General features: G+C 39.7%; 1 long non-coding RNA gene across 1 annotated transcript in view; it reads right to left on the bottom strand.

Moving 5' to 3' along the window:
* The window catches only part of LOC131378647 (uncharacterized), a 79,991-nt gene extending 58,120 nt beyond the window's left edge, over window positions 1–21,871 (bottom strand). The window contains exon 1 of the long non-coding RNA XR_009208305.1: window positions 21,739–21,871. This is a non-coding gene — a long non-coding RNA (uncharacterized LOC131378647). The remainder of the gene's footprint in view (window positions 1–21,738) is intronic.
* Between the last annotated feature and the right edge of the window lie 1,457 nt (window positions 21,872–23,328).

Here is a 23,328-nt window from a genome sequence, read left to right as displayed (position 1 = left end):
TAGGACCCACACAGAAATCCCATGGTGTCCATCCCAACACCAATCATTCCTTTATGCTCTCCAGTAGCAATCAGCACTCGTGTCAACAGCTAAATCCTACTGGAAGCTTTTCTGAAGGCAATCCACAGATCCCAGGTATTTCCTACATGCTCTAAAGGCTCTGCAGGCCTGCCTCCTGCTCCTGTGAGCCAGGGTCGCTGTTTCAGCAAGGCTGTATCACAGAACGCCCCGGGCTCTCTGCCAACTCCCCCCGCACACGCTTCCTTGCAAAGCGGGACCGATGTTTGTTACATGTGGGCTGGGTCACCTCACCCCTCTCTTAATTTTAGTGCATGTGAAATTTGCCATATGGGCAGCTCTGAAGAGTGAAGCCCTTCACTTTCTTGCAAGAGTAGTAGAGCAGAATCTTTTCCATCGCTGTTACCTTAAGGCATCTCATCCCTTGACGTAACTTTTTAGGAAAACTGAGCTGGATCACCAAGTCTAGTTCCCAGCTCCTGCAGACCACACATTCCTTTTCCCAGGCTCATTAACCCCCAGCAAGATCTGTCAGGCTTGAGGGTTCACCTCTGTTCCCACCATTGTTCCTATTCTCAGGTTGCTTTGAGATTCACCTCGGAACAGTTCAAAGATTTGTTCTCACTTCCACCCTTAATTTAGCACCGTATTATTGCACCAACAACAGTCTTGGTGTTATGGGCAGGCAAGAGAATTAAGAGTCTTCTTTCCATTCCCTCCTTGCAGTGAAAACTTCAACTTTCAGGTACAGCAAGTCCATCTTTCTTGGTAGTTAGGCTGTGACCAGAACTCTCATTTCATATCTCCCTTGCTATTAAATCAGCCTGCTCTGGATGCAGAGAGAAAGTTGAGACTTGAACTCTGCACTGTGTCACCTGATGCACTGATACACTTATTTAAAGCGGTTACATATGGAAAAGGTTAATGCCACAATCCTGCAAAAACTTGCCTAAATGTCTAACTCCAGGCGTATAAATAATTCCATTAAATTCAGATTACTCAAGCCCACTGGATTCAATGTATCTATGCCCATGACTAAATTATAAGGCACAGGATTGTGGATGTAGAGATCGTTATCCATGACCCAATTTGGTGGGTCCTCACGTAAATCAGATAAGCAAATCCCTTTTGCTCGTGTTTGCACACTGCAGAATCCTTGCAATCCTGGAAGACTTAAGAGACGAAAACAAGGAGAAGCAGCTAAGTATCAAAGGCACTATGGCAAATTTTCAATCATGGCCTCAACTATTTAGTTTGGTCACTTTTTAAGAAAAAGAAAATACTGGATAAGCAACATTCAGCACAGTTTCTTGATGCTACTTACATGAAAAGATCCATGTTCCAAATTTTAACTAAGCACTGTCCAGAGGGTGGAAATACTGTCTTTAGGAGCTTTCTTTAATTTTCTCTTCAAAGCTTAATTACATTACAGGAAATATTTGGCTAAGGTGGGGCTATTCATCATAGTATCTCTATTACCAGCATCATCAGAGAGGTTTCTGTCAATTTTTCATTTTAACCTGGCTTTAACTTTCATAATATAATTATATCCCCTCATTTCATTTATGTTATAAAAAGAAATTACATCTCTTAATTTCTTTTACTAAAAGAAAAGCTTTTTCTTTAAAAAACCCATGTAGCAGTGTGCAACATATTTAGAGCTTACGATCAGCAATTTCTCTAAAGAGGAAGATTTCAGGAAAAAGTGACTCTGAAAGTAATTTCAGCAGCAAAGTAGATTAAATATCCACCATATTAGTCACAGAGCATTAGATGGAATTGGATTGACTGGGAAGAGGTCAAAGAGTTGCTGAAGGTTTTAGCCCACCAGAGGAGCAATAAAATTCAACCGCACTTAAAATCATTAGCTTTAAACCCTTTGATATTAGATTCAAACCTCCAGTGCTCATGGAAGAAACCTCCAAGCACCATGCCAGGCCAAAAGGAAACCCTCTAAGACATCTACATTTCACGGAAACTTTCAGTGTACAGGAGTGAGAACAGAAAGAACCTGCACATGCAGAAAAGACCAAGCTACAAATAGAGGGAAAAGGAAAATGCAGCCTTTAAGGCGATTTAATTTATAAAATAGAAAGATATTCACTTTAACAGGTGGGGCCCAGGGGACAGGTGGCAAAAAAATCCCATCCACCAGTTCCTGCATGGTTCTTCCACTATAATTACTTGCTCCCAGTACTAGTGATCGTTTCTACCTTTCTTTTCTGGTGATGACGAGGCACATTCCCCTTCACAAAGGACATGTTTGCCAAGCAAGTATGGCACCAAAATGAGACAACCAGGGATCTGAACTGCATGACATGATAAAGGAAAGATGCCATGTGCTGACAGCAAGGCAAGGAGGAAATCTAAAAATGCAGAAGTCATCTAACACAGCAACAATCCAAAAGAAAGATAAAAAGGCAGAGGAATAATTAAAAACCCTGAAGACAGTGATGGGTCTCCAGTTTTTGAATTGACTCCCTATTTAATAGAAAGGATGGTTTCCACCCGAGAGAAGAGAGATAAAAGAAAGACTTTGCTGTAACTAATAACCAACTGACATATTTCTGTTGGTTTTTGTACATTTTTTCACTCATTTTGAAAATGACAAGTATAATTAAAGTTGTTAAATACATCGAGAGACTTGTCAGTCAACTAAAATATCAACTCTTATAAATTCTCCACAATAAGCACTGCACACAGCACAATGCAGTAGAAATTAATCTCGCACCAGAAAGATTTAGTCATTTGATGATCCTAAAAAAAAAAAAAATCCCAGATTTTCTATTTCCTGGGGCAAAATGAACTTTTCTTCATGTGATTGTGAATATAAAATGCATGTGTTAATTTTAACACAACTTCTGCAGTATAGCAAAATGAAAATTTCAAGAATTATTTTGGTGCCTATTCTGAAATATGTAAGGGTGTTAAATGCATGTCCTACAGGGGAGCACATTAGAGTTTGTGGGTTTTTTCTGCACGAGTATATTTCTTCACAAAGGATGAAACAAAAGAAAAAGAGTATGTTCCAGAAAGGTGTGGTTTAGGGGCAAGTTTCAGTGGAAAAGACCCATGGCTGTGCCCTGCCACAAGGCTCAAACACAATCCAGGCGATAATTGAACTTTGTGTTAGCTATGTATATGCAGGATGATTTTAACCCCAACACACAAAACCCTCTTATAGCTATAGCTTTGCAAGCCATTCAGAAAGAAGCCAAACCATCAAAGTGTGATTTCAGCACTCCGCTAATCCATCTGAGCTAACAGGTATGACGTGATCCAAAAGGCTAAAAGCCTCTCAGGAGAGAAGAGCCCATGGAAACACATGAACTACTTCAGAAAAGGTGCTGAAGGAAATAAACTACTACTGAAAACGAGCTCTTTCAGTATTTGATAAGAAACAGTGCCTCAAAGCAGCCACCATTACTCTCCAGCGCCTTATCACATTCTGATGAAACAGTTCAGGTAAATTCATGAGCAACTTGTGCATGTGCTGGAGAATGCTCTGCTTCAGCCTCACTGCCGTGCATGACATGGACTACACAGATTTTACAGCCTCTGCTCCCCACAGGTATGGGAATGTCCCGCTGCCCAGTCCTGGGGGAAATGGGAGCTGGGCACAGCTCCGGGCTCCCGTGGCTGCAGGAGGCACTGCAAGGCCAGGGGGGCAGCAGGTCCTTCCCTCCCCTCCTCAGTGTCCCTGTGGGGACAAACCCTCTGAGAGGTGGGGGAAGAACAGGTCCCCAGGACAAACTAAAACTCTTCAGGGAAGCAAAACCCACAGGAACACTAGGAGGTGTATTTAATATAATTCACGGAAAGGGATTCAAAAACATTTGTGCTTACAGCAGTAGCTGTAGTTGCTGTATAAATATAATCAGAAACGACAGCAAAAACAAAAACAACAACAACAACAACAAAAAACCCAAATAAACAAACAAAAAATAAAACAGACCAAAATGCCCAAACCAAATACCACAGGAAGATTTCACTTGGCCACTAAGACACATGTTCAAGAGCAAAGCCTGTGTGACAGGAGAATTACGTCCACCTTGTCAAAACCTTCAGTAAGTGATTCCCCTTACAGGCTGAATTCCTTCTGGTACAATAACTATGAGCTTACTCTGGAGACTGAATAGATGCTATCCAAATTAGCACAACTAGTGCTATACCTGGGTTCTCATGCTATAAACAATGCAGCCCTGATTATAAAATAAATTTTAATTCTTGCTTGAAACCAAACTTTTTTTTTTTTTCCTCTCCATTTTAAAGGCTGGCTTATGCTCTGGCATTTTAGCACACTCAATAGTTATAGAAGAATTTTTGATGATCAGATGGGAGCCAGACCAGCCTCTCCCCTCCTGCCAGTGAAAGGTCAATCCTCAAAGCAGCCCAGGCTTTGTTGTTGTTTGAACCTTGACAACACTGCTGGCATTGTCAGAAATAAGTGAAGGTTTATATACAGGGAATACCTGACCACTTGGAGCTGGATTGGGATCTCCTGTACAGAAAAGATTCTTGATGACGTTTACAAATATGCTTTATAAAGCAAGACAGTTTCTTTCACACTTCATAAAAGTAAACACAGAGACATTATAACATTTCTTTTCCCTGATGGAACTTATTGCTTAAAGCCACTTTGATGAGTAGGCACCAGTGTTGTAATAGAGTAAAATGTGTACTCACAAATATTATCTGAGAACACTCTTAAAATATCTCCAAGGATTTTATACACTTGGTAGAATACCATATCAAAGCAACCCCTGTGTTTCATAATTTAAATCAGAGTTGGAAGAATGAGGCTGGGGTGATCAATTTCTTTTCAGGGATAGTGACTGAAAGAATAGCTGACATTTCATAGGTTGTTTAGTGCCTTAAAAAGTGTGTTTTCAATCTCTGAAGGCTTATTTTTCTTTCTAAAGATGGCGTGGGGCCTGGGGGACCCACTTAAAGTTTCGTGCCATACTTGGCCAAGAAACACAAAGTGTTGGTGAAGTATAAACACAGAGCCCTTTTTCTTTGACCCATTCTGCAGTGTGATGGGATAGTGTTGTTAGTTTATGTGAGAGAAAATAGCATAGGCTTTCTGAAAAAAAAAAAAAAAAGTGGAATTGGATTAAGGCCTTTGTGCAAGCCTCAATGCTGAGGGGAATTAGCAATAGTTGTAGGCACTTAAAGGAGCTCTCATGCTGAAGCTTATCCCAGATTTTACACAATAAACATTTGAATATCAACAGTGTTTTGCAACTTGCAGCACTAATGTATAAACTTCTTCCTTTTGAAACTCCCAAATCCCTCCAAACGTTCGCAATACCCTCTACATAAACATGTAGAGCCTATAGTGGAAAACACCCAGTCAGGGATGTAAGTCTGATTTTCTTATTTCTTTCTTTTTCATCCCTGGAATCTAAAATGAGATCTAGTACCGTTAGCTGGTTTAAACACTTCAGAAGTTCTGTATTTTAACCAACTTTTTCCCCTCCAGCCCTACTTTCCATTTAAAAGACAAAGATGTCAATGAGACATGAGCTTGACTTGGGTATCCTAATATTACCTGTTCCATGCTACAATAAAAAAGCACTACAAAACTTTTGAGGTGATTCATTAAAATACTGATCTATCCCTATTGTCAGTATGTTCATAGCATTTATTTTTTTTAGCTCAACCAACAAGCATAAACCACACTACAACACGACCTTGTGGGACAAGGATTCAATTCCCTCTCTTAAAATTCATCTGCAGGTGGGCAGGACTCAGAACAACAAGGAAAAGCTGGATTTCTTGCTGCTGGAGCTCTCCTAACATCCATGGAGCTGCTGTCATTGGTTTGAAGTCAAGCTTGGCAGTTAATGACAGACTAAGAGCTTGTAACATTAGGTGTATAAATCCATACTGACTAGAGTTGGGAAAAAGGTCCATCTTTTCAGATAGTGATCAGCCAGATTTGCAGTTGACATGGCATTCCCACTGGCTTTTCTAGATGCCACTTAATTTTGGTATCCTGTTTAAAGGGTGAGAGCTGATTCAAGAACAAATTACTTCCACGCTCTTGGTGTGAACCCAAAGTAAATCTTCTCAATACAGTATTTAATTATAAAATATTTCTGCCTCCTCCCTCCCCCGCCCCCCCCAATTCCCTTTTTAACTCCTGTTAGGTAAGTATGCATGTAATCAATTTTACATCTTTGTATCTGTAGCTGTCCACTAAAAGATGGAACAAAGAAATGAGCCCATGGTGAAATAGCAGGGTGGGAAAAACTTGGAGATCATTTTTTGTTACAGTGTTTGTTTTGTGCTTGAAAGGACTGCGATAAGAAACTCATTGCATTAAGAAAAAATGAAGACATTACTGCCCTGTCCAGCTCTGAAGCATGTTGAAGCAGTTTGCCTATTGAATTTGATACAATGATGTATAGATGAATAAAGTTATCTCTAGTATTGAATGGGACGGTGTCAGTGGGAGGGTAAAAAGGGAGGAACTTGGAATCTGAAAAGAATACTTTCCCCCCCCTCTTTTTAAGAACTTGAAGGTCAGGGTCCAGCTGCCGTAAAAGGCTAGAGGACAAACAAAATGCTGCACAGGCCCAAATAAAGACAACTATAGACACATAGCAGAGGTTTCCTGCTTCAAGTAGCTATTATATTAACCTACACTTTAGGCAAAGAGCATTTTAGGTTTCACACTGATGAAAACATAGGATGAGCAGAAGCATCAATAAAAGTTGCACCTTTAATGAAACAGATGAAACAGGCCAGCAAAGGTAGGAGAGAATTTTTTAAAAGAGGAAAATATATTGATTCTAGTTTTCTTGAAACTAATTATTTTGATTGAGATAAGGCAGTAAACTTGCTTTTCTCTTTACATCCAGCCAGGAACAATTCTAACAGATCTCTTGCCTAGCTCCTTGCAAGGCCTATATCATAAACAGCATGAAATACAGAGTCTTGAAATTTGAGGTAGTATATGAATAATATATACTTGAACTCATTGTTCATTCATCCATGTTTATAAACTGTTAATATTCTGATAAACTGGCTTTCACATTATGGTCTGGGAAATAAGGGTAAGAAACTTAAGTGAAGTAGTCAGAAGGGTTAATATCCCTGATGAGAGGGGAAAACTGCATTAAAACATCAAGTTGAGCTGCATTTTGTCATTCATGCTCAGTGCTGCTTATTGTTGTCTTGTAATTACTCTAAATTTAAATGTCTCCCCATAAGATGAAAGAATGGCTAGTTTTTTGTGGGTTTTTTTTGGTTTTTTTTGTTTGGTTTTTTTTTTAAGAATAAAAACTACTAGCCTGTGCTGTTCAGCAGGGGGGAGGACAGGGGTGGATAGCTTTGACTGAGTTTGCTTGGCTTTTTTTAAAACAAAAAAGAAACAGTGGAGTTAGAATAGCCTCATGATGTCAGGTTTTTCATATATATAGGAATAAATTTAACAGCTTCAGATGACCACTATAAAAAACAACCCAATTCACTGAATTACGGTATTTTTCAACACTGGTTGGTTTGAATCTTTGGGGGTGTTTTGCTACTTGTATTTTATATCAGTGACATAAAATTCTAAAAAAAATGTTCCAATTAATGTAACTGATTGATTTAGCATATACATTTTGCAATAAAGGGATCTACTGATGCCACATAATCAAGCAAGCCCTTTCCAAGTTAACTTCTAGACTAGATATTTAATCATGTAAGTTGGCAGAAAGGCAAAGGCAGAAACTAAAAAAATCTTCAGTTAAAAAAATATTTTCACCTTCTGACAAAAATGTTTTAAGAAATAAAAGCTGGAAGTGAAGGTTGAAGTATAACATGAAAAGAAAAAAAGATGCAACAGTTAAGCCTTAAAAGCACTGTTTCCAGGCTAATGTGTGTTGTAGATCATTAGCCGAATGCATTGTCTAATGGGCATAAATGAGAGCCTTCGTTTTGAAGTTCCTCTTTCATCTGCAGTCAAACTTTGAGTTTGATCCAATCTATAAAGATAAATCTAGGGATTAATCTGGAGGTTTAAATGGTTTAGCCAAAGGTTGGTCCAGCTTTATAATAATGACAGCTGATTTGTGTTACTTTCCACTGAGATTTCTTTTTTTTTTGGATGACCCCCCTACATATTGCATCTTGCAATTAGGCTGTTGACAACTCTATTACGCTGACAGCAGAGGTAGAGCTACGTGGGGAATTATACAGCATGTTGTGCTGTAAATGTTACTCACAGATGTCTTAAGAGACTGCAGCTTGTCCCATGTGTTCCTATCTCTGCTGCAGCACATCTCGAGTTGCAGTTGTTCCAGTCAGAATTGGTGGCATGCTGAGCCTAATGCAACTCTTACCAACAACTTTCCGAGATTAGGAGCCTGTCAGGATGATGTCAATGGAGGTTTAAGAAGTGCTTTCTGAAGTTGTTCTGAGTTAATAATTAATGGGTTGATTATTTTACTCCCTTTGATAGTTCTTTTATATTTAGATGCAGCTGGCTGGAAATAACCACAAAGGGAAACTGATTTTATTTGTCATTAATTTTGACTTTACTTAGCAAATTATCCCATGTCCCACCATCACATCTTTGCAAATCTGGCTGTGCTATAATGTGAAGATGAAATCTTTGATTAACAAAACAGATTAATCAGTTTCTAGAGTGTTTTGGGGTAAGATGCATGTACATACATCTCCTCCCAAGTAGTTTTCCAGTACATGCTTAGAGATGTGTTAAGTGCTGAAAGCTGTCGAGCAATCAGAATGTTTTTGATGTAGGCTGCATCTTCCTCTTGTAGAAATAAGTGTTTTGCCAACTAAAGCAGAAACGTTTTGTGTGCACAAGGTGAAGATTTGGCAGTGCATACTGGAAAATACAAGTTTAGGGCTCAAACCTTGTATTTTACACTCAAAAAATCAGCTTTGCAAGTGAAACTAATCCAAGCTGATTTCCAACATTACTTTTTTGCTATGATAATGCCCACAGATGCTAAATGCTGCCTAGATATATGCCAAGACTATGCCCTACCTTAAATAATTGCTATTTTACATTGATTTATTTTCCAGTACTTGAAATATGTGCATATGTATCCTACCTACGCATTCCAACTCTGGCACAAGAGCAAATTCACACATATATGACCTTACTTTCCTTACAAGGAAAAATGCTGGAAGATTCAGCCCTTTATGAGATCTCTGTACTGCCACAAAAATGTAGTTAATTTACTTTGCACAATACTTTTGTCAGACTGACCTAGTCTGTTCAAATAACTTCATAAAGAAATTGGGGAAAATTAACCAGAAGGAGAAAAAAATGCCTCATTCTGGATATTCAGATATTTTGTCACTGTTTGAATATTTCCATCTACAAGTTATAAATAATAGATTAAAATTATACCCTTAAATTTAAAACAACATCCTTACAGTTCAGGTAAGAAAAAAAAAAAAAAAATCTATGCAAGAGATCCATTCAAATGCATCTGTGCAATTTTCATATGAGAAAACTAATAGTTAAGCATATTTTGTAATTACTCACAAATTAAGAATCAAAGCAAAATGTAGTAGTTAACTACAAGGTCTGTTACTCTCCTGGGTGACCTACCCAGTGTAAATGAAATCCTATTGAGACAGAACACTTTACTACTCCGATAATGAACAAGCAAGTTTATTGTATTGATTTTTAGAGAACACACATCTCTAAGTGACATGACTAGACCATACTACCAATTTTCTAGCCATTAGATATTTGCCATTCTGTGAAACAAGTTTGCAGTTCATAACAAGCACATACTACACACTCTTGCAGTGAGATCAAGAAATAAAAATAGAAACTGTTGCCATCTATGAGGACACTGCAGTAGGATCCTGTAGATGCAATAAATCTACATTTTGGTCCCCAGTTTGTAATGCAGCGTGTGGATTCAGCTATAGAAATAGGTATCACCTGTTAACAACTCTGAAAAACTTCAATACCAGCAGAGATATGACTCCCCCCTACCACCAGTGAACATTTCAAACATATTTGAGTGTTTGAACATATTTGTGAACTATGAAGGACATCCTTAAGAGTTAAGAGAAGCTTGACCATCATGTCACAGTTCTCACTGATCATCTGTAATTGAAAAGAGCTTTTACTCTCTCCATGCCTTCCCAACCCCAGCTTAAAAATTGTTTTTAAAAGTTGACAGGCATCAGCAGGGAAGCTGAAGGAAAAGTGAGGCTTTTAGGTTTGTGGTTTGCTTTTTCTTTAATACATCCATACCTGTTTAGACAGATTAAGTCAGGAAAAGATGCTGTTTCAGTCACCCTGAGAATTTGATTATTATTTGAGCTGAATTAGATATTTATCAGTAATGTGCAAGTTGGACAAACTTGAGAAACTTGCTAAATCTTTGTGCAGGAGCTGTAAGAGCTTTTTTAAACTTAATAACAAATAAACACATACCTCTGCCTGGTTTTGTATCTGTAGATGCATATTTCTATCAATAAAATACAAATACATTGAACTGCATTCATGCATAAGTCATTATCCTCTGCATTCTCTCTCCCATTTAGAAAAGGACAAAGATAACAGGGAATTGTAAGGATTTTTGTTAACGTGCACTCTATAAAACTATCTGATTGAAACAGTATATTCTCCTGAGAAACTTTAAATCTGGTGTTCTGGAAAGCACTCAAATTTTAAGATAACTACAGATAACTGATTTTGAAAGGCAGCATTATGAAAGCAGAGCTTATAATATTTCAGTGCCCGCCACTGGACCTCACAGCAGCAATTTCTCCATGACTTGTTACTACTTTAAAATTAAAGTTTGATATTAAAGGAATGTTTTTGTGTTTAGTTTACCATAATGTTAAATTTTAGCTCAGTGCTGTGTTTTTAAATGCAGGGAAAAATTACTGAAGAAATATTTCTGAACAAATAACTCCATCAGATCCAAATGCCTGCACAAAAAGCACAAATTGAGGGTGTCTATACCTGAGCTTCAGACTTAACCAATCTAAATAACAAATATTTTGTGCAAATTTTAAGATAATCTATTTTTAAACTGCAAATAAACGTTTCAGATAAATGCAAAGCGCACAAAGCACATAACTAAATATAGGACTTTTCTAGCGTTTTTTCTAGGAACATAAAATATCCCCAACAGCAAAATATTTTATATTATTTAAATAAGAAACCACTTAAAAGCAAATAGTCATGTCCTAGGTACAAAATTCCGATCCTCAGTTCCACATGGAAAATATTTGGTTTCTAATACGAGCAAATATCTTGACAAGTGATTTTAAAGAGAAAAAATATATATAGACAAAGGAATATTTCCTGCTGTGTTAACTCTGTTTTACTGATGTGGCTAAATAGAATTTTAGCATTCACCACTTCTTAAAGGTACATATAACCAGGGTGATGACAAGATATCTGTGTCACGGTAAATTGGGAAATAATTATTCTGTTCTTTGATTTATTACATCAGCTATAAAGTATCTAACTCGAACTGGGCACTGCAACCCAAGCACACGTGAGTACCTCTCCTGATGTTATTTGTCTCAGTCTATTCATTTTGAGTTTAATTACTCACGGGCGGAAAGACAAACAAAATTTGGACCTCAGCTCACCACTTTACCCCTAAATCTTTATTAGCCTCCGTCTAAAAGGCTTTACCTGCGTAGCAAAGAAAGGAGCAAATCCCACAGTTGCTCCAGTGTAATTGTTTTAGATGTTTGGAGCTTGAAATAAAAGCTGTGTTAATAAGTGCACAGCTGAAAGCTCCGCTTTCTATAGCGCCCAGACGCTTGTTTGCATTTGATGAAAATTATTAATACTAACACCAAAATGGTTTGGAAACCATTTATATGGAATACATACCTACCTCTTTGGTTAAAATCAGTGATCCATTAAGGCTTTTCTTGCTTTTTTCCAAGCTGTGAGCATACTGCGTATTTAAGTGTGTGTAAGAGGGAAGGTGGGGGGTAGGTTTAGCTGAATAAAAGATTGCTTGATATCTTGAAGTCCTTTGAAGAGTTTTATAGGCTTATAAAGCCCAGTGTGAATGAATGACATTTTTCCCCTCTTTACTTTTTACATATGGAAGTTTGTTAACCTGCGTTTCAATTAGGGAATAATTATTAATTATACTAATTACAGGTTTAATGAAAACCACATACTTTGCAAAAAAAAAAGTTAAGCTTTGGGCTGAAATTGTAGCTGCAGTGGTGCTCCAATAAAGGCTGAAGCAACACTTTTATGTGGAGAGTTTTACATAAATGTATACATTTCTTTAACAAAACACTAAAGCACTAAAGCAACATTTTATAAGAAAAATGCACTGAGAACATTTATCCAATAAATTATTTCAGACAATTCTGGCTTTATTTCACCAAAAGTAATAACCATTTACCTTTTTTTAAAACTAAAACTCCTTGGAAAAAAAACAAAACAAAAAAAACCCCCACCCTCCCCCTCCCCAAAAAACACCAAAACCAAAGCTGTCTTATTTGCTTATTTAACTCTCCACACAAAAAAACCCCACCAAGAACAAATTGCAAGTTACCAAGTGCTAGAAATTATAATAATTTATTCTGACAAAAGAAAGCATTGCCTACATTATTTAAGCTCGCAACCATACAGTTACACTGAAAAGCCAGAAAACATAGATCTAATGCTAATGCTGTAATTTTATCCTGAGCAACCACTTTAATTATATTTCTCCTGACAATCATTAAATTCCAAGCAGAAGATTCCTTAAAATGAAACCTTTCTATTTTTGAATGTCATTTTTTTTAATATGCTCTGCCCATTATACTTCCAAATAAACTTTTCAGAATCTTCTGGATATCGCTTCTCCCTGGGAAAAGACACCCTTGATGTTTTAAGAAATGTACGTGAATTAGAAGCTGGTTATTTACATTTTTTTGCAAATATACAAGGTAACAAAGCCTGTCACCTACTAGAAATCAGAAAGATTTAAACCTAGTGTCATTTTTAACTGAGGATAGAAAGTAGCGTGACTAAAGATCCTTATTTTAAAAGCTTAAACTGTCATTACATCTCATTCACTTTTACAGAGTTTATTGAATTTTCAGATCATTTCAAAATATAAAATATTAAAGATATAATACTACAGTTGCTATTTAAAAAAATCTCTGCCCAATTTTTTTGGGGTTCTCACACCCATTTTCCGTTGTCTCCTGCATTCAGTTAAGCAAGTGTTTTAAAGCACTGAAAACTGTTTCCATCACATTATTACACAGCAACTGAGACATATTTGCATAATGAAAAATAATTATGTAGATAATATCAATAAGTATTATTAAAATCATCTATTTGGGGGGGATTTAAGTGGGAAGATGTAACTAATATTTATAAATTACCATTGTAAAATTAATAATGTTAAACATTTTTTTAAAATAGCATGCAAAGCAGAAAGCAACTCTTATTTTAAACCTCTTTTTATAATATTGTTGTTGCATTTTCCACAATTAACTGGAAACTTAATCCATCAAAAGTACATACAATTAAATCAGCTGTACAGAGATGAAATTACTTTTCATATTTCTCTTCCCATGCAGAGACGGAATTCCAAAATTAAAGTAAATTAACTAGGTTATTGAAATCCACTTGCAATCCTGATTTTATACTTAAACAATATTTTAGCAAATACTTAAAAAGACAATTACTGTTTATATGGGAAACAGAAAACTGCCTGCAGTTTTAGATGAACCCAATTCACTAATATTGACAAGTAAATAACTGGAGCTGGAATCATGCTTAATTACTGTAGTCAACAACATTCATTATTGAAGGCAGCATACAGCTTATATTAAAGTATATATTATATATTTACATATTTGTTATTTGCCCATTTTTTTTAATAAGATAAATTAGAAAAGATGAAAAATGTATAGGGTGTTTAATATGCCGGTACTAGAAAGTGCAAGTATTAATCAGTTTGGCAAACTGAAATGCAAAAACCCTTTCCAACAAAACAAAAATATTCATTAGGTCCTTGTCCTGCAATCTGACCAAAATCTTTCTAACTGTGCCCTGAATTCAGCAGGGCTCAGACCAGGACCCACAGCAGGCTCACAGAATTTCTTTCCCTTGATTTGTGCTACTCTCAAACTGAAGAACTATTGCAGCTTGACTTTCGACCACAATTACTTGAATTTTCAGACAGCAGCTTCATTTTTTTTTTTCTTTTATAACCTATTTTAGGATTAATAATAATAATAATTGCTACCACTGCCTGAGCATCGCTGACATTAAACAGCGTGAGAAGATGTGCCTGTTCCCAGGGTTAGAGTCCTACTTTTCATTGTACATTAAGGCTCTGTAGGGAGCAATCTCTGGGGGGCTGCCCTTACAGAAACACCCTTTTGAGTAATTTTGGGCACACTGTGCCTTCTTTCCCTCTTGTCTCTGCAGAAATATTGGTGCCCAGGGAGCTTTCCCCTAATACACAGCATCAGCCTGCACAGAGAGGTCCCTGCTGGCTTTAGCCCAGGGTGCAACTCCCTCCTACTCAACAGCAGCACAGAAATAGTTGCTGCCCAAAAAAAGAGCCCCACAAAATGTGACAGGTCTGGACAAGCAGCTGGTGCACGCATCACACCAGGGCTGTGACATGCAGAAGCTCTCAGGGCAGCAAGGCAGACTACAATAAAAGCAGACAGCTGAAAAACAGCCAGCAGCAACTTTGGGCATGGACCTGTCAAACACTTGCTCACTGAGGCTCCTTGGTGAGTCCCAGAAATGTTGTGGCTTCTGTGTTGGGGGCTCTGCAAAATCTCCTGTGAGCATTAGGAAACGCAGAGGACCCACGAAGTGTCCTATGGCACAGTGGAACAAAGCAGTCATGTTTTCTTACAAAATGTAACTGCATGCCAGAGGAAAGAAGGGACAGACCAACTCCAGAACACACTGCACACCTTTAATTTCCACTCCAGGCCCTTTAACAACTTTCAGACCTTTTTTTGACATTAAGCTTGTTTGATAGCAATTCCCAGAAAATTCAGGCTGCACTTCTAACAGAGAAAACACTTCTAGATCCTCTAGCTATAAAATTTCCCACATCTAATGTATCACTCAGACCAGGGCATCAAGGATTGAATAGCCCTAAATTCTACCTGCCTAAGCAAGGATCTCCTTTCCACCTTTGCAAAGGGAAACAAAGATACAGAGACACTGCTCAGAGCACACCCAAAGCAAAGCAACTGTGACCCCATTGGCTGCTCTCAGGTTTGGGAGGTAGATTTCTCCTTTCCTGTTGCCATATGTGAATAATGTGGATTTTACCACACAAGGGGAACTGACAGTGATCAATATATCTAAATTATTGCATTAATAACACAACAATTCACAACCACTGCTGGCTGGAGAAGAAACACAACAGAAGCAGATCACACCAAGGCTTACTCAAGCCCTGCACTTCTCTGTGTTCAGGCATAACTCCTCTGAAATCAGTGGGAATTTGCTTGAGGAAGGATGATAACCCTGGAGTTAAAATATCCATTGCTTCACTACAGACCATTTCAAGGACTAGGTCTGATTATTCGTCCTCAGCGCTGGGAAAAGCTATGCTCTCACATTTCAAAATCAGGGGTGGGCTGAGAGGGCTGCCAAGTCTCCTCCAGCATCATGGCACCTCATTGTTAATAGTCTTCAGAAGCCCCTTATTTCCATTTACATGAGTTCATTAGGATTACACAGGTGACTGATGTTCTATGCTAAGTGTCTCCGTGATTGCACAAAGTGCCATATTAACAAAAATCAAAATAAAAATGGTTTGTCAAACACCACACAAAATGCTGCCGAGCGCTTCACGGGCAACTGTTTTAGCCTCCATATGCCTGCACACTATGAGTCAATCTTTAATTACATGATCATATAGAGAACTGCAGCCTCAGTGGCAGGGGCTCTGCAACATTACAAGCAACAAAACCCAAGGGAAGGAGCACATGGGGCTGCTGCTTCCCACTGCTTCCACAATGCTAATGCTGCACCAGCACCTCCCTGATCTCAATTCTGGTTATTCTCAAGTTTCCACTAGAAGAGCGCCTTTGTGTCAAGACTTCAGAATGCAAAAGCAGCTAAAAATGTATCTTTACATCTCCAAAGCCCAACTGCCTTTGAATTTTGAGTCAGGCCCATCCTGAACATTTTCTGGCTTCTGGCTGGATTGCTGCTGTCCTCCTTTCCCCTTTTCTCCTGTCCACATGAGGTACATGAAGTCTGCCTCTATAAACAGCGTCTACTTGCAGTTTCTTCCACAAACCGCACCATTTTCAAAAATCCAGAGGTAAAATACTAAAGGAAAATGGTAACAGCAGCAGAAACCAGAAATATAAAGAGTAGATGAAAAACATGGGGTTGGGTACATGTCAGGGACATTTTTCACCAGCATTTCACTGCCCTGAAAAGCAGCATGTGCCAAGCCAGTCCCAGGTGGAGCCAGGACCCCCAGTCCCAGGAACAGAGCAGCCCCAGGGGGACCAAGGTCCCTGCAGGCAGAGGAGGCTCATCCCACCAGCAGCCTGTGACTGAAATTCCAAAAAATTTCACATCAGGGCTACAGGCCCATTCCCTTCCCTGCTGTGACTCTTCATGCCTGAAGCCTGCTGCTTTCCCCAAGGGAATGACCAAAGAGTAACGGGTAACCAATTTTACCAGGAAAACAGAGCAGAGAAGTTAAAGCAGTCTATACATTGCACTCCATACACTTTATTTAGTGTTGAATACACACAGAGCCAGGCAACATACTGATTCGTCCTTGATCCTAACACATAAGCCTAAACGCATCTTTACTGCTAGAAGCAGTCCAACCTACTTCACAAAAATAATAAAAAAAAAAATTAAAAAACAGACAAATTAGGTCATATCAAGCTTTAAACTTTGCCATTTTTTTTCCTTCACATAACTCGCTGGTTGATTCCTGAGTTGGGGTCTTTGAGAATTTTGCACGCTAGGCACTTGTGTGGCAAGCAGAGTGTCAGTGAGCCTCAGGTGGATTTCTGGACAAGGGAATAATATAATATGCTGGAGTCTGCTCGGTGCCCTCTCCATGCACAATAGCCCTGAGTGGCAGCGCGTGGTAAGCGGATAAAGCAGGAAGACGTGCATGATCTGATGAGCCTGGCTAAGCTGGGGGAGTCTCCTCTACTCTGCTAAATTAAAAACCTCCCTGCAATTTCAGTCCTAATCACCCCCTCTGATGCTGTAATTGACGATGGTCAGTTAACTCCTTCACTCCCGAGGCCATTTGTCAGAACCTAGAGAACTGTGCATCGGCCAGTGCTTCATGACTTAAATCGGTTCAGTTTAATGGGGGTTTCTGGAAATGTTAGGGATTTGTAAGTGATATGAAGAATATGGGAAGTTGCAGCATAAATATTTCATGGCAGGCCTTTGGACACTTCAGATCCATGATGCCCCACTCCCAAGTGGTACAAGCTGTCTTTAAGCCTGGTTTGTGGCACTGAGACATACATTGGCTTCTCTGCCACTCTCCTCCCTGTGGCTGGCACAGGCAAGGAGCCAGCAGCATTATTACACCCTTGCACCTCCCAGCTGGCAAAATGGCCCTTTGCAGCCTTTACCAGTTGGTGCAAGCTGCTCTAACTTGTGTTGAGAAACCAAACCAGAGAAGAAAGTCCTATTTGCATTTTCAGCCTGATTGCAGACACAGCCCCTCTATGCTCCACACACAGGCTTACTGTTGGCTCCTACACAACATGCTCCAAACTTAATAACGAAGGTGTGACTGGAGCTGTTAAAATGATCCCGGAGATAAATAATATATTTTCATTACACCTCCTATTTACAAAAGTTTTTATGAAATTGTCTGTACAGTGCATTGTTCCCTTGCAGAATTCTTTTAAGTCTGTTTCATGCCAAGAAGGGAGGGAAAAAAAAATCTATAAGATGTGATATATGCTTATACTCTGCTGAATAAGAGGCTTTGCAGCATTGGGAAATCTATAGCATGAATTATTCTAACTGATTTATAATAGACAGTGATGCCTTAAGGACTCTATTCTGACTATTGTGCTTTGATGACAGGGTTGATGTACTACCCGCACCGTGTTCTGTAACTAGAGCATCCAAAGCAGATGCCCATATACCTGCTTTAGAATTACTGAGTATTACTGCACTTTAGAAAAGGGCAAGAAGCTTGCCCTTGTTATATTTTTAAGGTTATAATTTTAAGGTTGTGTCTCAAAAGACTCAGAGCTCAATACAACTGATATTTAATATAGTGCCAGGATCAACAGCCAGTCATCGACCCTAGATTTTTAAACTTCTCCTTCTGTATTAAAACACCAGAAACTGCTGGAGTCTGTTCTTTTATTTCTGTTGTGTTGCTTTGCTTTCTTTTCTGCGTGGGGAATAGGCTACAGAGTCTGGATAGTGGGAAACTACTTAGTTTGCAAGCCCCAGCACTACAATTCTGTGATTAGGAAACCAGCTGGCTCATGGGACACCTGGGTATCAAGAGTTGAGCCAGGTCCAAGGAGGCCGAGGCAGAAACCCCTCTTTGTGGCCCGAGCAGCAGCAGTTCAAAGCTGCCTTCAGAAGATTTCAGGACTACTTTACCCAGTGATTAACACCTGACTGGTGGCTGATGGGACAAAAAAATGGGGCGAACTGATAGACCTTCCTACCTAAGGCATTCCTTGTCACTTGCCTGCAGAGGAGGACTGCTGTTTTCTAGATACTGTGACAGATCAAAGCACCGATTCTAGACAGCCATTCCTACTCAGATTACTGATTCATTTTGTGAAGAGTACAATATTCTCATAACACTTCATCAGTGACCAATATTAAAAAGAAAAAAATATGACTTCTCACTTTTCTGGATGCATGAGGACAGAGTCCTGGCTGGTTTCCAGCAGCCTTTGGTCAAGTCCAACACTAAAGTAACTGACGACATGGCAAGAAGCAAGAAAATAGTTTTATTCAAGTCCATCTTGCCGCTGCTACCTCTTGAAGAAATAATTTCTCAAACCTCCAAAGTAACCACATCATCCCTCTTCCAACACTGCCTGCACTGTTTGACTAATGCAGCACAACACCAAAGTTCATATTAAATGAGGACACAACAACTCAGTCTCTAACACACAACAAAACAACTGGCCCTGAAGTTCTTCCAGCACAACCAGCATCCACATGGCACTGAAAGGTGGAGTGTCTGCCAGCCAGTAAATGAATTTAATTAGGCACTGGAGTGCTGGTCTCATATGGCTGGAACTGTTGAGTGTAGGTGTGTGTGCACATGCACTCTTGACACATTAGCAGAACTCAGCCCAACTGCAAGAGAATCCATTGATCTCTCCTGCAGCAATTATGCCAAACAGACCACCCTGACCATGCCAACAGGACATCCACTGGACTTCACTTGCAGGGAAACCACTGTAAGGTTGAAAACACAGAAAGACATACCTGCAGGAAAACACCAGATTTCCAACTTCTGTATGACCTGGATACATTAGTATATGACTCCTATACAACTTAAATGTTTTCTTCACTTAGAAGCTATTAAAGACAGGAGAGAATTGAGCCTGGTAATGAAAAAAAATAAATTAAAGAGCATCTAAGAAAGACATCTGAAGATTAGGCTGTCCCTTTTACAGGGCAGATTTGATAGCTTTGCTGAGAGAAAAAAAGCATGAAAGGATATGTGGCAAAGACACTGAGGGAACTATTCCATTTACTGGGTCAGATACATGCATGCAGCTGTGCTTCCATATCCAAATGACATGCAAACTACTACAGCTCCATGAAATGTGAAAGGTAATTTAGTCACTTCTTTTAATATGTGCTTTTATATATGTATCCCTGACAAGCTCTCTGCACCTATTCAGGCACTAATACCAATACAGCCAACACCAGAACTGTTCCTTCTGCAGCTTGGGGCAAGGCAGGCAGGGGCCACAAACCCAATTAATTGGCCAGTGGGGATTTCCCTTAGAGGAGCAAGCATTCTTAAGGAGCACAGGGCTGACACCTTCCTCCATTCCCCTTTTGCAGCCTGTGACAGGAACTCATTTTTAGGTGACAGGCAGGACACAGCGGCCACGTGGATACAACGCTTTGTGTTACAGCTTCCAAGGGCCAACACATATCCTAAAAGGACAACTGGAGGCCACCATAATCTGGTACAGCCCATCATCACACACCTAAGTTTTTCCCCCAGGAATTTTACAAGATGGAAAGACAGCTCCATGTTATCTTTGACCTCAGTCCCAGGCAGCACTTGGGGAGAACACCAAATGAGGGGCTCCATCTATTCTGCTGGCCTTTGCTGGCCTTCTATTCCCACTTTCTTATATTTAACAGTTTCATTGTAAATGAGTAAAGCATTGGAACATTAGCTTATATTGTACTGCAAAGCCTGTTCCAGTAAACCTGTCAAAATTGGCATCAGTAATAATAATGCTTAGCACTTACATACTGCTTTACATTTTCAGAGCACCGTAGACATTAACTTAATTAACAAGTGACAGTTTCACGAGTAGAAGCTCTCCTTGCAACACCAACCTGCGTGCCTGAATTTCTCACAAAATCTCAAACTCCGCATTAATCCACTTGTCTTTCATCCTCCTGAAAAGATTATCTTCCTTTTTATTCACCTGCTTTGGATATATACACACATGCTTTTAAAAACCAAGCTATTAAAAATATTCAGGTGGAAGAACACTGACTTAACACAAGCTAATTAGAAAATCCACATTACCCTACTTTTCAGCCTAAATTACTCAAAAATCAGAGCTCTATAAAGCACATGTCTGAACAGAATAGGGCTCTAAATTGGTGTAAAGTGTACTTAATATTGATTGCTCTGCAATTTCCAAAACTGTTCAGAAATAGAGAGACATCATTAGGTTTTATTTGAATTTTTCCTTCAGGTTTAAAAAGAAAGATGGCAAAAAAAATCAATACAGCTACAGAAGTAAAGTAAGTGAAACTCCATCTCTAGCAATTTGCAGGGCAAATTCACTGGGGAGAGCAGCGTCCACTTTTTAGGGCCACATTTCAGAGGTCTGCAGAGCCATTACCGATTTCCAAAGCTGAAGTTTAGGCATGATCGTGTCACATCTGCTTTGTTTTCTACTTGTAGCCCACCAAGGAAACCCAGCACCCAAAGGACACCATTGTACCAGACAGAAGTTCCTGCTTGGCCTACTAATGAGAGGAGGTCCTTACTCATTCTGCCCTTCATCACAAAGCTTCAGTTTACAAAGGCAAACTTGATCATCTTCCTCCCAAAAAGCTTGTTCTGAGGCACTTATGAACACAATAGCCCACAAGGTGTGTGGGTGGCAGACAAACTCCCTGGCAGGGTGAGAACCACACAGCTCAGTGCCACAGGGCCACCACAGACAACACCACGGCCACAACACCAGGCCAAACAGAAAACACCAACTAAACAGTTGTGCAAGATGACAAATAAATGTTCAGCAAGAAAACAAAGGGGTTGTTGTCTCACCCCCACCACGAACCCCATCTCCAACAGCTGGGTGCCAGCTTTAACCCCCCACAACCCCTCACTAAAGCACTTTGCACAACCAAAAATTAGTGTCTCAAGGCTAGGAGCACCCAGAGCTGCTGCTGGCTTTGGGAGAGCTTTCAGCACCCCCAGCCTGCCCTCCCCAGAGCCCCCAGACCAGCAAAAAACCGGGCACATTCAGCCCATCACACAACCAAGAGGTACAAAAAGTCTTTCCAGACTCTGGGTTACTCACAAGTTTGACACATTTCTGCATGGAGGGAAGCCAGCCTTGCAGGAAGGTCTGCTCCAAACTGGTCATAGCTCCTCGTTTTGAAGGCATCCAAAAGAAGCGAGCAGCTCAGCCCCAAGAAGCTCCTCTGCCACCCCACAGATGGCCACCCTGACGAGGGAGCACCACAACCCCGCCTCCAGCAGCCAAACCCTCCTAGAGCTCATTCCACCTCTTTTATCCAGGCCAGGGTGGGGTCAGAAATAAAAACTCCCACCCACATGGCAGCTGTGGGGGCAGGAATGGGATGTTCCCAATTGGTGCTGGGCCCACTCAGGGAGAGGTGTCCACCACACTGCAGCATCTTGATGAGGACCCTCCCAGCTCCTGGAGTCAAGAGGTCTATGTGTTTATAGTCCAGTTCGTGCCCTTGGTGGTTGCTTCAAGAGCTCTCCAAAAGCACACAGGTGCTACCAGGAAAAACAAACAAACAAACAAAAAAAAGCATTACGCATGCCTTTTCATGTTATGAACACCTGAACCCCAGTGTGGGGTCTTCATTTCCCCTTACCACAAAGTGCCCAGGCTCTGCCCCCACATGACTGAAAAGCAGCTTCTCCATGCAACACAACTGCTCTGTGGCATTAGCCATGACAGGAAAGTTAATTAATAGCATGATAGTCATATTGGGAAGTGATGTTGATTTTCAGCTACTTCTTGTGTGAAAGGTGGCACTGTCCTGCATCTGCTCCAGGTGTGACAGGCAGGAACTCAACAGGACCAGAGAAATTGCTGCGAGCTTTTACCAGTGGTACTTCCCATTGGGCAAACTCTCACCTGACGAAAATCAGCACTGTTCCACAAAAAGTGATGAAAGCAGCAATACAGGCTGTTTCTTCAAGCAAATCCATTGCTAAAGGAGTATGTTATAGTATCTAAATGTTTGCTAAATTAATTGTTCTAGATCCAAAGGCTCTTTTTTAGATGGCTAATGCTGTTGTTTGGCTGCAGTATGTTTATGCACAAATTTGCACACAGAAAAACAAGCTTATTCAGCTGGGACAAGGGTTTCCAAGCCAACATGAACTACCACACCAGTACACAGTGCTAACAATAATTCAGAATTTCCCTTCCTCTCACAGCTCAAACACTAGTGATGCTCCTATCAAAGCATTAAATATCTGCTGTAAGCCTCTGTTTAGCAGGAAGATTACATCCCCCAGATTTCACAGTTCAAAAGTTTATACTGTCCTGAGCTATTTATAGACTGCTGACACTGCCTCTTCTTCAGTGCAGATATCCTGGGGAAAGGAAAAAAAAAAAAAAAATTGTAAGTTCAAGCCAGTTTGAAACAGGTTTTCAAAGGGTAGTTTTCTGATTAGCTCTTAGTCCTGCATCAGAAACTTGTCTCGGCTGGCTTGAGGTTTGTAATTAAGTATTCTTCTGACCTGCCATTAAACTTGACGCATTGAAAAGAATGTTAAAATTTAGAACTGGATAATCAATACTAAAATCAACACATCCTTTGCTTCTAGTTAATCATTTACTCAGAAGAAACAGGATTGACTTCTGAGAAAGAAAAAACAAAATTAAGGAATACACAGGTTAAAAATT

Source organism: Hirundo rustica, chromosome 13 (assembly GCF_015227805.2).
Source record: "Hirundo rustica isolate bHirRus1 chromosome 13, bHirRus1.pri.v3, whole genome shotgun sequence".
In the NCBI taxonomy this organism is placed as follows: domain Eukaryota; kingdom Metazoa; phylum Chordata; class Aves; order Passeriformes; family Hirundinidae; genus Hirundo; species Hirundo rustica.
The sequence above is the reverse complement of the archived record's forward strand: the minus strand, read 5'-3'. Positions and strand labels throughout refer to the sequence as shown.